Raw genomic sequence first — 14,461 nt, 5'->3', positions numbered from 1 at the left:
CCAGGGGGCAGGGCTGGCTGGCATGTGGTGCTGGGGGATTGAACCACAGTCCCTGTGCTCTGCTAAGCTTGTTCCAAGTAGATGCTTTAGACCACTGAGCCATCTCACCAGCCCCTATGGCTTTACTTTTTATATATTGTAGTTACACTTTTTTTCTGGATGGTTAAATTCAAGTTAAAGGAAGACCTAAGTAAATAAAAATATGACATTTGCTATATGATAAAGTTAGTCAAATCCCCTCAGGATTTACCCTGCAACCATGTACAGCACCTTGTGAATCGTTTGTCAGAGTCAGCCATCTGGATGAGTCTTGGCAATTACTTGATCAATTTGCTCTCTGTGAAAGCCAGACAGACTTTTCTCTCTATTTGACTCTCCTTAGGCATACAGTGCATCATTGATCACTTTCATCTGTGGCCTCATAATCTCCTTCATCAGAAAATTTGGGAAACATCATATTTACAGGATATCATAGCAGAGGTTCTCTTATGTGCTGAGTCCTCACTGACCTCAAAGGAGTAGGGCCAAAATATTGCCTAACTTTTTAAGCCTGTTTTCCATCTAATTTTTGTCTGAAAATGTTAGTTTTTAAAAATCCAAAAGAGAAGCTTACTGATATTATTATCCTACAAAAGAGGCAGTTAAGCTTAACATCATAAATCTCAGACATTTACTTTAAAGACCGTATAGCAATAATTGATATGATATTAGAAAGAGTATGCATTTAGAAAACCTAAATGACAGATAATTTAAGCATGGTTTTAGTAGTACACATTGCTTTTCACAATGTAGTTGCTTATTTCACAGATGTCAGCATATACTTAGGGTGAGAACTCCATGATTAACTGCTATTTTCAAAAGCCAGTTGGAAATTTTTAGGAGTATTGCTAAAACATCTTTACATAATTGTATGGTTTTGCCCCTATGTCATTTCCTGACTTTTCTCCTTTCACTCTCTTCATTGTTTAATCCTGCTGTTCTCTCTTTTCCTATGGGGAAAAAGGATCCCTTCTTCACTGCTGATGAGAATGTAGACTGGTGTAACCATTATGGAAATGAGTGTGGAGACTCCTTAAAAAACTAAGATGGAAATCCCAATCAAACCAGTCATCCCCCTACTGAGAACTTTGCCAGAGGAACTGAAAACATCATATCATAGGGATATATGTATACTTATGTTAATAGCAGCACAATTTGTGAGAGCTAAACCTTGGAAACAATCAAGATGTCCATCCCCTGAGGAATGGATGAAAAAGATGTGGTACTTCGAAGCCTTTATATTTAAGTGGATACCACTTGAATATATATACTCATAAGTGAAATAAAGCAGATCCACATGTGTATATATTGTATAGTCTCCCTAGTACAAGAATTCAAAAGAAGAAATACAAATGGAAATGCAGTAACACAATTAAAAGGAAAGCATGAACTGGAGGATTAGACAATGAAGTGAGTGCAAAGAGAAAAGCTAGGAAATATGACAGGGGCAAACCATACATTTATATGCACAAGATGGGTAAAGCAAGGATCCTGAGACTCTGCAACATGTTTTTGAAACTAGCAGTTAATTGGTAGGCTTCTTACTCTGACTAACTATATATGCCGATACCTATGAACTAAGCAACTACACTGAAGATAGCAATGTGTAATTGTAGGGTCATGATTGGAATGTCTGTCATTCTGTTCTTCTAACTACACACTGCTTATCACAACATAACAATCACTGCCATACTGTCTCTCAAGTAAATTACTCTTTAAGAAAAAGAGTAGTAGATGAAAACAAGAGACATGAAAAAAATATCACAGGACTATCCTGCTACCATGCTGTCTGTGGTTAGATTTCTAAATTTCTGTGTAAAATTATGTAACTGTTTTTTCCTATTTAAAAAAATATCTTTTTCTTCACATTCTATAGGGATTTAAAGTTTTACATATCAATTCTTGATGGAAAATACCTGTTCCGTGGTATGCCTAAGATGTATGATATTCAGAAAGATAGTGTGGTTAAACTCAACTGCCTATGTTTCAGGGTAGTAATAATAATAAGCTTTTCTTCTGGAGGGTTAACAATGTAACTTTGCAGACCAAAAATTAGAGAAAAAGAAGGGCTTCAAGGGCAGCCAACATTTTGGCCCTAGCCTTTCAAGGTCAGTGAAGACTCAGGACATAGGAGATCATATACTGTAACACCATGTAACTCAGATGCGTCCAAAATTTTCTGATCAAGGAGATTATGGGGCCACAGAGGAAAGTGATTGTTGCTGGGGAGTATGCCTAAGGAGATTCATATTGAGAGAAAACATTCTCTCAGGCTTTCACAGAGAGCAAATTGGTCAAGCAATAGCCGTGACTCATCCACATGACTGGCACTTAAAAAGGATCCAAATACTGCGGTATAGGGTTTCAGGATAAATACTGAGGGGATTTGACTGACCTTGTCAGATACAAAAGTTACATCTTTTGTCATATAGATCTTGCTTTATCTTGGTCTTAACCTTCCAGCAGAAAAGTATAAAAACCAAGTATAAAACAAAAAGTATAAAAGCAAAGCCATATTAATAGGCTGAGGTGTAAAAGGCTCAAGTCAACAACTTCTGGCATTGCCAGTCTTATGGAAAACCCTCCACTATTTTGGGCTACTGGACTTTATTGGAATATTTTGCTGAATTCATGCACCTACAATATTTAAATGACAATGGAATGCCCTTCTCTGACAAAACTAACCAGAAAAGGGTGATACAAATGAACGACCATTTTGTATCTGTATACTCATAATAGGATCAATATACAGCAACATTCTCTCAATTAAATACATAGAGAGATTTGTTCTAATAGTATTTGTGGACAGGATATCATGTCTGCACCTTTTACAATGAATAACCACTAAGACAACAATATGTAATGCATTGATTATTGAAAATGTGCTAGTAATCAGTTTTGAAACTATCTCATTGCTATTTGTTTCTCAATAAAATTATGAAAAAATACTTCTATCTTTCCATTAGCTGTTTTATGCTTTTCAACTTTATTAGTTCTTTTGAGTTCTTATGCTAGGGAGACAATATGATGCTTATAAAAGTGAGTCTGGTTTATTTCACTTATGAGAATATCTTCAAGATGCATCCATTTACCACTAAATGCTTCAAGTTTATTTTTCTTTATAGATGAATAATACACTATTGTATAAAATCACCACTTCTTTTTCATCCATTTCTGAGGTAGGATGACAGGCATAGTTGTTGTTTCCAAGATTTGACCATCAAAAATTGTGCTGTTATAAACACAGGTGCACATATATCACTATGATGTGATGTTTTCAGTTCCTTTGGAAAAATTCCTAGTAGAGGAATAGTTGGATTGAATGGAATTTCCAGCCCTAGTTTTTGAGGAGTCTCCACACTGATTTCCATAATGGTTGCACCAGTCTACATTCCCACCAGCAGTGGAGAAGGGTTCCTTTTTCCCCACAGCCTCTCCAACATTTGTTGTTGATTGCTTTCTTTATGATAGCCATTCTTACTGTGGTGAGATGGTATTCCAATGTTGATTTAATTTGCATTTCTCAAATAGCCAGCGATGTGAAGTATTTTTTCATGTATTCGTTTGTCTTTTGAGTTTTTTCCTCTGAGAAGTGTGGTTTGTCTTGTTTGTCTTGGCTCATTTGTGGATTGGGTCTTTAAATTTGGGGCCCTAATGTTTCTTAGTTCTTTACAAATTCTAGAAAGAAGACCTTTGCCTGAGTACTCTTTAGTTAATTTTTTTCGCAATTTATGGGTTGTTCTTATTGAACTTCTCAATAAGAGGGGGTCCCACCTGTTCATTCTTTCAAGTATTTCCTGTGAAGGTTGATGTTTGTTCATGAAATATTTGCCTACCACTATGTCTTCAAGGTTTCCACTTACTTTCTCTTCCAGGACATTTATTCTTTCTGTTTCAATGTTTACATCTTTAATCCATTTTGATTTTAGTTTAGTGTAGGGTGACAGACCCTGGTCAAGTTTTTGTTTATGGCATGTAAAGAGCCAGATTTTCAAGCGCCATTTGTTAAAGAGGCTATCTTTCCTCCACTAAAAATGTTTGGCCACTTTGTTAAAGATAAGTTGGCTGAGTGTGTTTGTAGTTGTATCTGCATCTTCTAATCTATTCCATTGATCATCAGGTCTATTTTTTGCCAATACCATGCTGATTTTATCACAATTGCTTTGTAGTATAATTTCAAGTCAGGGATTGTAATGCCTGCTGTTTGTCTTTGTTATGCTATGTTGTCTTTGCTATTCTAGGTCTTTTCTGGTTCAATATAAATTACAGGATTGTTTTCTCTAGCTTCATGAGGCATGTTGCTGGTATTTTGATAGGTATTGCTTTAACAATTTTGTATAACAATTTTGGGAGTATGGCTATTTTCACAATGTTTTTTCTTCCTATCTAGCGTGGCTGTGAATCTATCAGGACCTGGGCTTTTCTTTCTTGGTATGTTGTTTTTCATTAAACTTTTAATTTTATTAGCTGTTATTAGATTATTGAGATTTCTTTGGCCCCATAATCTCTGTCCTGAACCAGCAGGTCAGTCAATGAAGGTCACCTAGGAGAGGAGCAGGGATTTGAGGAGGGGACAAAGAACAGGAGATGCGAGAAATGGAGACAAGACAGGATTCTGATCAAGTCTCATTTATTCAGGGGAGGTGCTGGGTATATATAGTGGAGGCATAGGGAAATGACGTCGGCAGGTAAAAGGTGCAAGTAACTAGGCAACCGGGCTATGACAGGAAGTCCCAACTCTGTGGCAGAGCAGGAGACTTATGGCAGGGTAGAAATAGGTGGGGTGGAAATAAGAGGGGTAAAAGAACTAGGAACTTAGGTCAGTAGAGGTAGGGGAAGAGGAAGTCAACATCACTAATGACGCTGATACACCAAGAGAATTTTATAGGTCAGAGGCACTCAGGTGACCATTAAGGGCTATGTGGACAGGAGTCATGATGTGGCAGATTCACAGGATTTAGAAAGACTCACCTGCAACAGTATTGGAGGCCTGGAGTTATTGTGCCTCACACAAATCTCCTTGACCATATTTTTACACACTGAGTTACAGGATGTTACAGTGCAGGTTCTCTTATGTCCTGGCTCCTCACGGAGCTTAAAGCACTCGGGCCACAATGTTGGCTCTACTTGTAGTCCTTCTTTTTCTCTAATTTAATGGTCTGCAAACTTAAGTTGTTAAACCTCCAGAAGAGAAGCTTAATGATATTATTACCCTAGAACATAGGCTGTTCAGCTTAACATCATTATCTGTGTGAATATCAAAAGCTTTACACATAACATGGAACAGGTATTTTCCATCAATTGTTAGTATGCTTGGGCTGGAGAGATGGCTCAGTGGTCTAAAGCACCTACTTAGAACAAGCTTAGCAAAAGCATCAGGGACCGCGGTTCAATCCCCCAGCACCACATGCCAGCCAGCCCTGCCCCCTGGTGGGCTGAGCTGGCCTCTCTCTCTCTCTCTCTCTCTCTCTCTCTCTCTCTCTCTCAAATAAATAAATAAATAAAAATTTAAAAAAAAATTGTTAGTATGCTAAACTTTAAATGCATATATAATGTGAAAAATTGGGTTTCTTTACAAAAATCATGCACCTATAATATATGAATTGCAATGGAGTACCCCTCTCTGACAAGAGTAAACAAAAAAGTAGGATATAAATGAAAGGCCATTTTCTAGTGAAAATATATATATATATCTGTATATACAAAATAATTAGCATAGGTTTACAGCTACTTTCTCTATGTTCAATGAGAAGAAAGTTTTGAACTAATACTGTTCAGACAAAATATCATATCTGTATCTTGTATCATGAATAACTACTATAAAGCCAACAATATGCAATGTATTAATTATTGTAACTTTTCTACTAAGCTGTTTTAAAAATGTCTCATTGCTACTTCTTTCTCAATAAAATTAGTTATAAAAAAGGGATTTTTTCTATTCTCTTGATTCAGTTTTAGAAATTTGTACTTTTCTAGGTATCTGTCCATTTCTTCTGTGTCTTCAATTCTGTGAGAGTAAAGATTTTCAAAGTAGAGATTGATGATTTTCTGAATTTCCACAAGTTCTGTGGTAATTTTCACTCTGTTCACTCTTTATTGCCTGAGTTTGAGTTTTTTGTTTCCTCTTTTTGATGAGGTTAGTTAGAGGCTTATCAAATTTTTTACTCTTCAAAGAACGAGCTTTTTGATTAACCAGTTCTTTGTATTGTTTTCTTTGTCTCTATTGCATTCATTTCTGCTCTAATAATTACAGTTTATTCCTGTCTTTGAACTTTGCATGTGGTTTGCTCTTTGTTTTCTAGCCATTTGAGGCACAACATTAAAGTATTTATTTGTTCACTTTCTGTTTTCCTAATGTGTGAATTCACCACTATAAATTTCCCTGTAAGAACTGCTTTCATTGTATTCTATAAATTCTGATACATTGGGGCCGGAGAGATGGCTCAGTGGAATAAGCGCTTCCCTGGCAAGCGCAAGGGCCTGAGTTCAATCCCCGGTTCCGAAAAAAAAAAAAAAAAAAAAAAAATTCTGATACATTGTGCTTGAGTTTTCATTAAGATATAAATAATATTTAATTTCATTTGTAACCCTTTGGTTACTGAGGATGGTGTTGTTTAATTTCCATTTATTTATGGGATTTTTCTAGTTTGTTTTATTATTTATTTCCAGTTTCATTGCACTGTGGTCAGAGAATATGCATGGGATAATTTCTCTTTTCTTACATAAACTTAAGTATCTCCTATGAACTAATAAGTGCTCTATTTCAGAAAATTTCCCATGTGTAGCTCAATAGAATGTATACTCACATATTGTTGGCTGGAACACTATATGTCCACTAAATCCATTTGATCAAAGGTCTTGTTCAGTTCTGCTGATTCTTTGCTATTTTTTGTCTACTGGACCTATCTTTTAGGGATAAAGCAGAGGCCTTCTTTATTTCTTTTGATCATTCTTGGTTTGAAGTTCACACTGTCAGTGATTAGGATTGCTACCCCTGCCTTTTTATAAGGTTCTTGGGCATGTTTGCCATCCTTTACTTTCACCCTATGAATTTCTTTATGAGTTAAGTGTGTTTCTTGTGTACAGCATATTGTTGGATTTTTCTTCTTAATGCATTCTGCCAGTCTATTTCTTTTAGTTGGTGAATTGAATCCATCTATATTGATGGCTATAATTGAGATGTATTGTGTTATAATTGACATGTCATTTACCTGCTGTTGTATACCTCTTTTACTCCTATGTTTAACTTTTGGCCTTATTTGGTGGGTCCTTTCCTTTTTCATTTGTGGGGCTGCATTCATTTTGGTCCCTCTCTAGAATATCTTTTAGTAGTCTGTGTCAGATTGGCTTTGTCAGCATGAAATTATTTAGTTATTCTTCGTCATGGAAATATTTCACTTCTCCATTGAACTTGAAATTATGTTTTGCAGAGTATATCAGTCTGGGTTGGAAGTTGTTTTCTTGCAATACTTTTAGTACTTTACTCTATTCTCTTCTTAACTTGATGATGTCTGAAGAGAAATCTGCTATTATTCTGATGGGTTTTCCTTTAAAAATGATCTGTTTATTTTCTCTAGTAGCTTTTAGTATATTGTTCTAATGCTGTAATTCTAAAATCTTGACTATTTTTGTCTGTGTGTGTTTTTCATTGTGTTAATGTTATTTGCAGTTCTATATGCTTCAGTAACTTAATGTCAGATTATTTCCCCATATTTGGGAAGTTTTCTGCTATTACTTCTGCCCCTATTCTTTTTATATCATTTGCATTGAATCCCTCTTTCTCACTGATGCCTATTAGTCTCATGTTGTCCATCTTTGCATAGCCTTGCAGGTGATTAATCATTTTTTCTTGCATCCTAGTTGTTTTTAAGAGACCTTTTCTTATCTTTTCAGTAGCTGAGATGACATCTTCAAAATCTGAATATCTATCTTCCCTTTCACTCAAATGTTTTTACAAGCTTATGACAGATTTTAAGTTCCTCTATGTCTCTTTGACTCTGCTTTATGTGATATATTTCTTTCCTATATTTCTCATTGAAGGATTCCATCATTTTTCTGATCTCTATTTTTTATCAGTTTTCTTGAGAAGCAGTTATTAATTCTTTCATTATACTTATCCTTTCTTTTTTTTATTTCAGCGATTATTTCTGATCTGATTTCCTCTCTATCTTTCTGCATTTGTTTCTTTACTTCAGATGTTATTTCAGAGATTTGGCATGTGACTTCCATTTTCGTTTATGCTAGTGTTTCCTGCCTTTATTCTGGGTGGACTTTGGACCTGAGAATACATTTTGCTCCTTCTCTTTTTCATTTTGTGTAATACTGACCTCTGACCTTTGATGTAGAGCTTTGTTGCCATTATTACCTTAGCACCTACCAATATTCTCACACGTGAGACATTATGTGTTTATGAAAGTAACAGTTTTGTATTTGCAAATACAATTAGCCAGAGTAATAATGGTTAATGATATTTAGCAGCTGACAAACTTTTGTAACTATTGCGTTTCTGTTTTACATCATAAGAGCAAACATTATGTCTGTGTAGCTAAGCAGATATTAAATTGGGAATTTGTATTTAAATCAGTTCCTCTAACTTCTGTCTGGTCACCATCCCTTGATGTACATGGGGTCTTCCAGGCAGACTTGCTGACCACCATTACCTATTGCCCTCTCTCTCCATCAAGAGAGAGAAAGGATGCTGTTATAGATCTGGGTCTAGCAAAGTGCCTCAACTTATCAGGTCCAGACCTACTAAGTTCAAACTCATCCAGGCGGGCCTTTCTTGAGTCTACCTACTGTGTTCTGCTTCTTTCTGCTGCAAGCCATAGAAGTGAACATGCTGTGCCCCTCTGGCAAGTGTTCTGCTCCTGGATTTGCTTGGTGAGTCTGGCCCCTGTCATCTCTGCTAGAAATGGAGCTGCAGAATTCCACACCAGGCCTGTCTGATGGAAGAGATTCCTGTGAGTGTGTGGATGGACCCACATACACACTGGGCCTGAGCTCTGACTGGAAAGGGATCCAGCACGTAGGTGGGAAGTCTCACAAGCCCCTAGGACCATTTCTAATTATATAATTTGATTGATGATATGTGATGATATAATAATTATTTTTTTGTATTTTTAAAGTTTTATTAAATTGTTATTTTGGAATAGTTTTAAGTTTTTTGAAATGTTGAAAGAAAAGGCAGAATTACCATGCACTTGTCTTGCTCTTTTCACTAATGCTAACTTGATATGTAAGATGTTTTATTTGTCAAAATTAAGGAAATGTGAGTTATTAAAACTATCTACACTAATGATTATGAACTTTAAAATTTTTCCACAAATTGGGAAAATAATTAGCAACTACCCTCAGAAAAAAAGACTTCTATCTAGAATATATATATATATATATATATATATATATATATATATATATATATAGTACCCTAAAATTCAAAGAGCCAATCAAAAAATGAACATCTGAGGAGAGTACTTCTCAGATGAAGAAATACAAGTGACAAATAAATATATGAAAAAATGTTCAACATCTTTGTTCACTTGAAAGAAGTAAGTTAAAACATCACTGATATTTCATTTCACCCCAGAAAGAATGGATATCATCAAGAAGTTAACCAATAAGAAATGCTGGAGTGGCTCTAATGCAAAAGGAACCCTCTCCACTCTTAGCAGGAGTGTAGACTGGTACAACTACTCTAGAAATCAGTGTGGAGATTCCTCAAAAAACTAGGACTAGAGGTTCCATTCGATCCAGTTATTCCCCTTCTGGATATTTTCACAGAAGAGTTGAAACTATTACATCATAGCAATACATGTACACCCACATTTACGCCAACAGAATTTGCCTTAGCTGAATCTTAAAAACAAGGCAAATGCCCATCACTTGAGGAATGGATAAAAAGGGCATGGTATTTTTATACAATGGACTATTACTAAGCCATAAGGAAAAATAAATTTGAGACTTTTATCAGTATATGGATTCAACTAAAGACCATACTCAAAAGTGTAATAAATCAGACCCACATGTATAAATATCTTCTCATCTTCTTATTTATTTATTTATTTATTTATTTATTTATTGGCAGAACCAGGGATTGACCTCAGGCCCCTGCATTTACCAGGCAAGTGCTTATGCCCCTGAGCCATCTCCCTGTCCCCTTATCATCCTAATATAAGTAATTGAAAGAGTAAATTTAATCCAAAAGGTACAATATATATTGTGAAATGAAAAGAAATTGATCAAAAGAAAAAAACACCTAGTATTAAAGAAAAGGAAAAAAATATATATATATATATATGCACACAAGATAGCTAAGATAATTGTACTACTAATTTCTCTTGGTTCATTGAAAGGAACAGTTACTATTTATATTGGTTGATCGATTTTGCATACCTATATTTTATAATCTGAACAGTTCCTTTGAAGATTAAAATACACAGTATTAACAACCAGTTATTTTCCTATCACTTTGAATTCTATATTTTTTTGTTTCTTGTTCTCTTTACTATAAAATTGAAAAGTACATAAGCTGAATCTAAACAATGTGCAAGAGATAATCTTTACTTTTAAGTATATTACAATCTGAAGGAGAAGATACTTTTAAGTTTATCATAGCCTAGTAGGGAGGATAAACATCAAGAAGGTCATAATTTTATATTCTGAGACAGCAGGCATGGTAAGAGAAGGACACACACATAAAAAGCTAAAATAGTTTTGGTGAGGTGACATTTACTCTGGAACTCCAAAAAAAGGTAAGAATTGGAAGACAGTTGAATAAAGGTGGCAGAAGCTAAGCCAAGCAATGAAATATATTGATATAAAAGTATCTTAATAAAATAATTAAGCTGTATAAATATATGGTTTTAAAAACATTCTTCATTTAATTTTTCATGAACCATGATTTTATCCTCTTCTGATTATGGCAATGCTTAAAGTCAATCATTAAATGTGGCCTAACTTGTTGGTGAAACCTAGGCATTTACAATCTCGAGCCTGATTAATCCAGTTTAATGTTAGTGTTGAATGCAAAATCCTAAACAGTGTACATTGGCTCTTCATTCTGTGTATGTATTCCTTTAATGTTAATATTTTATCATAACCATTTAAATTGAAAATGAAACTTTTAAAAGAAATAAACTATATCTCTAAGTGACTGATTTAAATGTATAAATCAATGATTCTTCAATAAATATTATTTAAATAATTATTTCTCTGCAGTAGATTTGATAAGCAGGTGATCATTATACATGTGTGTGTAGTTTTTCTGTTTGTTTTTATAAGGGAAAAATGGAATAAGATTCTTAGTTTTTCCTTTAAAGAAAAAATAATGAAAATGTTTATAATGATAAAGCAGAAGATAGTCTGAGAGTCTAAAACTGCAATTGACTGTTAAATGGAATCATGAAAATTTTTAGTCTAATAAGGTTACAGACTAACAGTACCTTAATTTTCTCCAAATTCCATTAAAACACCAATGACAATTTCTATGTAATACTTATAAACCTGCAAGCCAAATTACTACTATAATGATGTTATAGTTAAGAGAAAATACAAACAAAGATGTACATTCACTTGTTTCCAATTGTAACCACAAACAAAACCCTGTTACCTCTAGTAGACTATACTGCTAATTCAATACATAACCCAATACTTACATTTTCTCTACATATCATAACTGCTCTTCTTACTTTAAGAAATTGATTTCATTAATTGATATTATTTCACTCAGTTATGAAAAACAATAAAGCATTTAATGTTTCATTCTCTCTGCAATCCATCACAGTCACATGGTATTATGCCAGAGGATGTGAAATTACTACACAGAGCAGTTTGTGACAATAAAAACCACATTCAGGTATTACTATTATTGTGCCAAGTTTCCTGAGTTCAAACACCAGTCATACAAGATAAAGAATGTTAGATAAACACCAGTGGATTAAGTCAAAGGGGAAGAAAATGACAGATTTAGGATATCAGATATTTCATACAGCATTGCTGTGATTAGAGACACCTTTAGTATGCTAGACATTAACAAAACCATCCCTTTTCTCAAGAGAGAGAGATAATATCTCTTCCAAGGGATAACACTAAGCATTGTTTGAAAGATGATCTAAAACAAAACAAAAAAAAAATCACCCCTAAATTTCAGGAAAGGTAAAATCATGACACCACAGAGAATTAACTGTTTCTCTATAACAACCTTTAATCTGTGCTTATTATGGTGTATGTTTGGATGCCTCCCCATGGGGAGATGGGCCATGTGGGGATGGGCCCATGGTGGGTTGTGTTTTTCAAAGGCCACTTGTTAAACCTGGACATCTTGTGTTCATACCCTCATCTCAATGGGAGTTACAGTGCTTTCAGGTCTACTAGGCAAGGGCCAATGGTCTTCACTTTGTAAATATCCTGACCCTATGCAAAATAAGGGGACAGAGACAGAGTGTATGCTACACCTGCCCTAGTGGTGGTAGCCTGCAAACAATATAAGGGAGAAAAAGTGGCTTGCTTTCCTCTTTTTGTTCTCATTGCTTTTATTGTCTTCTGCTTCCTTGAAGGTTGCCCGTGTGCCAGCCATCCTGCCATGGAACAAGCTGATTATGGACTGAAATCTGGAAAAACTTTGAGCTAAATAAACTTTTCTTTTGTTCCTTAATTTTGAGTAATTTGTATTTTGGCTCAGCAACAAGATAAAAGTCACTAAAACAGTGCCCTTACTGTGTTCTCCTATGTTTCCATTTCTCTAGCACTGAAGCTCACTTCCCTTACCAATGTTAGACCTCCCAACTCCAACTGTCGAAGGACCACAGAAGCAAGAAAACAGGAAGAGACCAAAGATATCTCCTTCCAGGAACATAAGTAGCGGTGCTGAAGTCTGAGTAGCTTAACAGTATCCATAAAATACAACTTTGCACATTTAAGAAAGAAAGAAAAAAAAAAAACAGCAATGTAAAGCAGCACTGATGCCTAGGAAAAATGGTTATTAATAGTTTTCAAAAAATATCTTTTATAAACAAATTTTTTTTCATGTCTGTAATACACACCTGTGTTGGATAGTTATATTCAGCTGATTTTAACTAGTGTGCTCCTGGGTGTGGGGGGCTCACTTGAGGGTTGTTGCCAGTGGCATAAAAGGCTGTTAGGGAAGTGGTTTGGAGAAACTGTTGAAGCTGTTAAAAGTTACTGGTTTTCTTGTGTTATTCTGCAAGCGGTTTTGTCATTCTAGATTTCCTGATGTATTTGGTTGTTCTTGTCAGAGGAGGTGCTCAGGATCTTATTGTCACTGAGGATGGCTTTGGGGCAGTGCTGATCCTCATCTTAAGCTTAGCTTCCTGACTCTGGAGGAGAAGATGGTGCATTGCTCAATCTCCTGGAGAAACTTATTGTGTTGGCTTTCTGAAGAACTCAGCTTTCCTCATTGTCAGAGGAGCTCAGGACCTCATTGTCACTGAGAACAGCCATGATACTATTGGGCGAGCTCTGGTTCTTACCTTGAGCATTGCTTCCTGGCTCATTTGGATCCCATGGCCTGCTGGCATGGACCCTTCCTGTTGGCATAGACTTTCTAGTTGCCACCACTGACCTTTGCACCTTCCCAGTGCCAATCTGTGAATCAGGACTGCATGAGACATTGTTGTGGGCTCTAGGCCTCCATTTGGACTTGTGGGAAGCAATGTTATGGGCTCTAGGTCTTCTGCTGAGTCATGCAGGACATTATTGTGGAATCCAGGCCTACAGCTGGGTACTTTGCTCTTTAGTGTGTGGATAGAGTTCATGCATCTATTGTTTATGATTCATTGAGAGAGACTCATCATAAAATAATCTTATAAAGTATGTGTCCTGTATTATAAAAACCTCAAACTGTGACAACACCTATTATCTACTAAGACAAAGTGAAGGGACATGGATGTGAAATATTGGTTTAACTATCATGACCACCTTTAAATCTGGGGCCAATAAAACAGATAAGATATAATGAATAACAAATCCAGACTGTATCTTCCTAGTGCTGTGCTTAGAAAGAGGCAGGATGGAATCATGGTTTGAAACTAGGCTCTAAATCCCAATTACTTGCTCTAATCAAGAATCTGTCTATCACTGAACAACATTGTCTTAATATGTTTGTGTAAAGCTGAAATGATAATAATACATATTTCAGTGGAATTTTAGAAAGCTAAAATGGAATAATAAATGTAATGTTCTTGGAACCATACCTGTACTGAGTAAATACTTAAGCATATCTCCTGTCTTCCAGATCACCAAATCCTTGGCTTGAGAATCATTTGAGGATAAAAGCTACTTAGGAAAAAAAATGGAATAAGCTCAGGTCTTAGTCCTGGCAGATGTAGTGTTTCCTATTTCTATCTTGAGCAAGAAAGCATTACATTTTGCCTAGGCTCATGGAGCTCAGCACAGGAAAAAAAAA

The 14,461-nt window shown here is 35.5% G+C and overlaps 1 pseudogene; it reads left to right on the top strand.

Annotated features, from left to right (window-relative positions):
• Positions 1-4,714: 4,714 nt before the first annotated feature.
• Positions 4,715-14,461, top strand: part of LOC101570242 — a 57,738-nt pseudogene continuing 47,991 nt past the window's right edge.

The sequence above is a fragment of the Octodon degus genome, unplaced genomic scaffold (genome assembly GCF_000260255.1).
Source record: "Octodon degus isolate 3935 unplaced genomic scaffold, OctDeg1.0 scaffold00258, whole genome shotgun sequence".
In the NCBI taxonomy this organism is placed as follows: domain Eukaryota; kingdom Metazoa; phylum Chordata; class Mammalia; order Rodentia; family Octodontidae; genus Octodon; species Octodon degus.
This window is presented reverse-complemented; position numbering and strand designations above follow the sequence as displayed.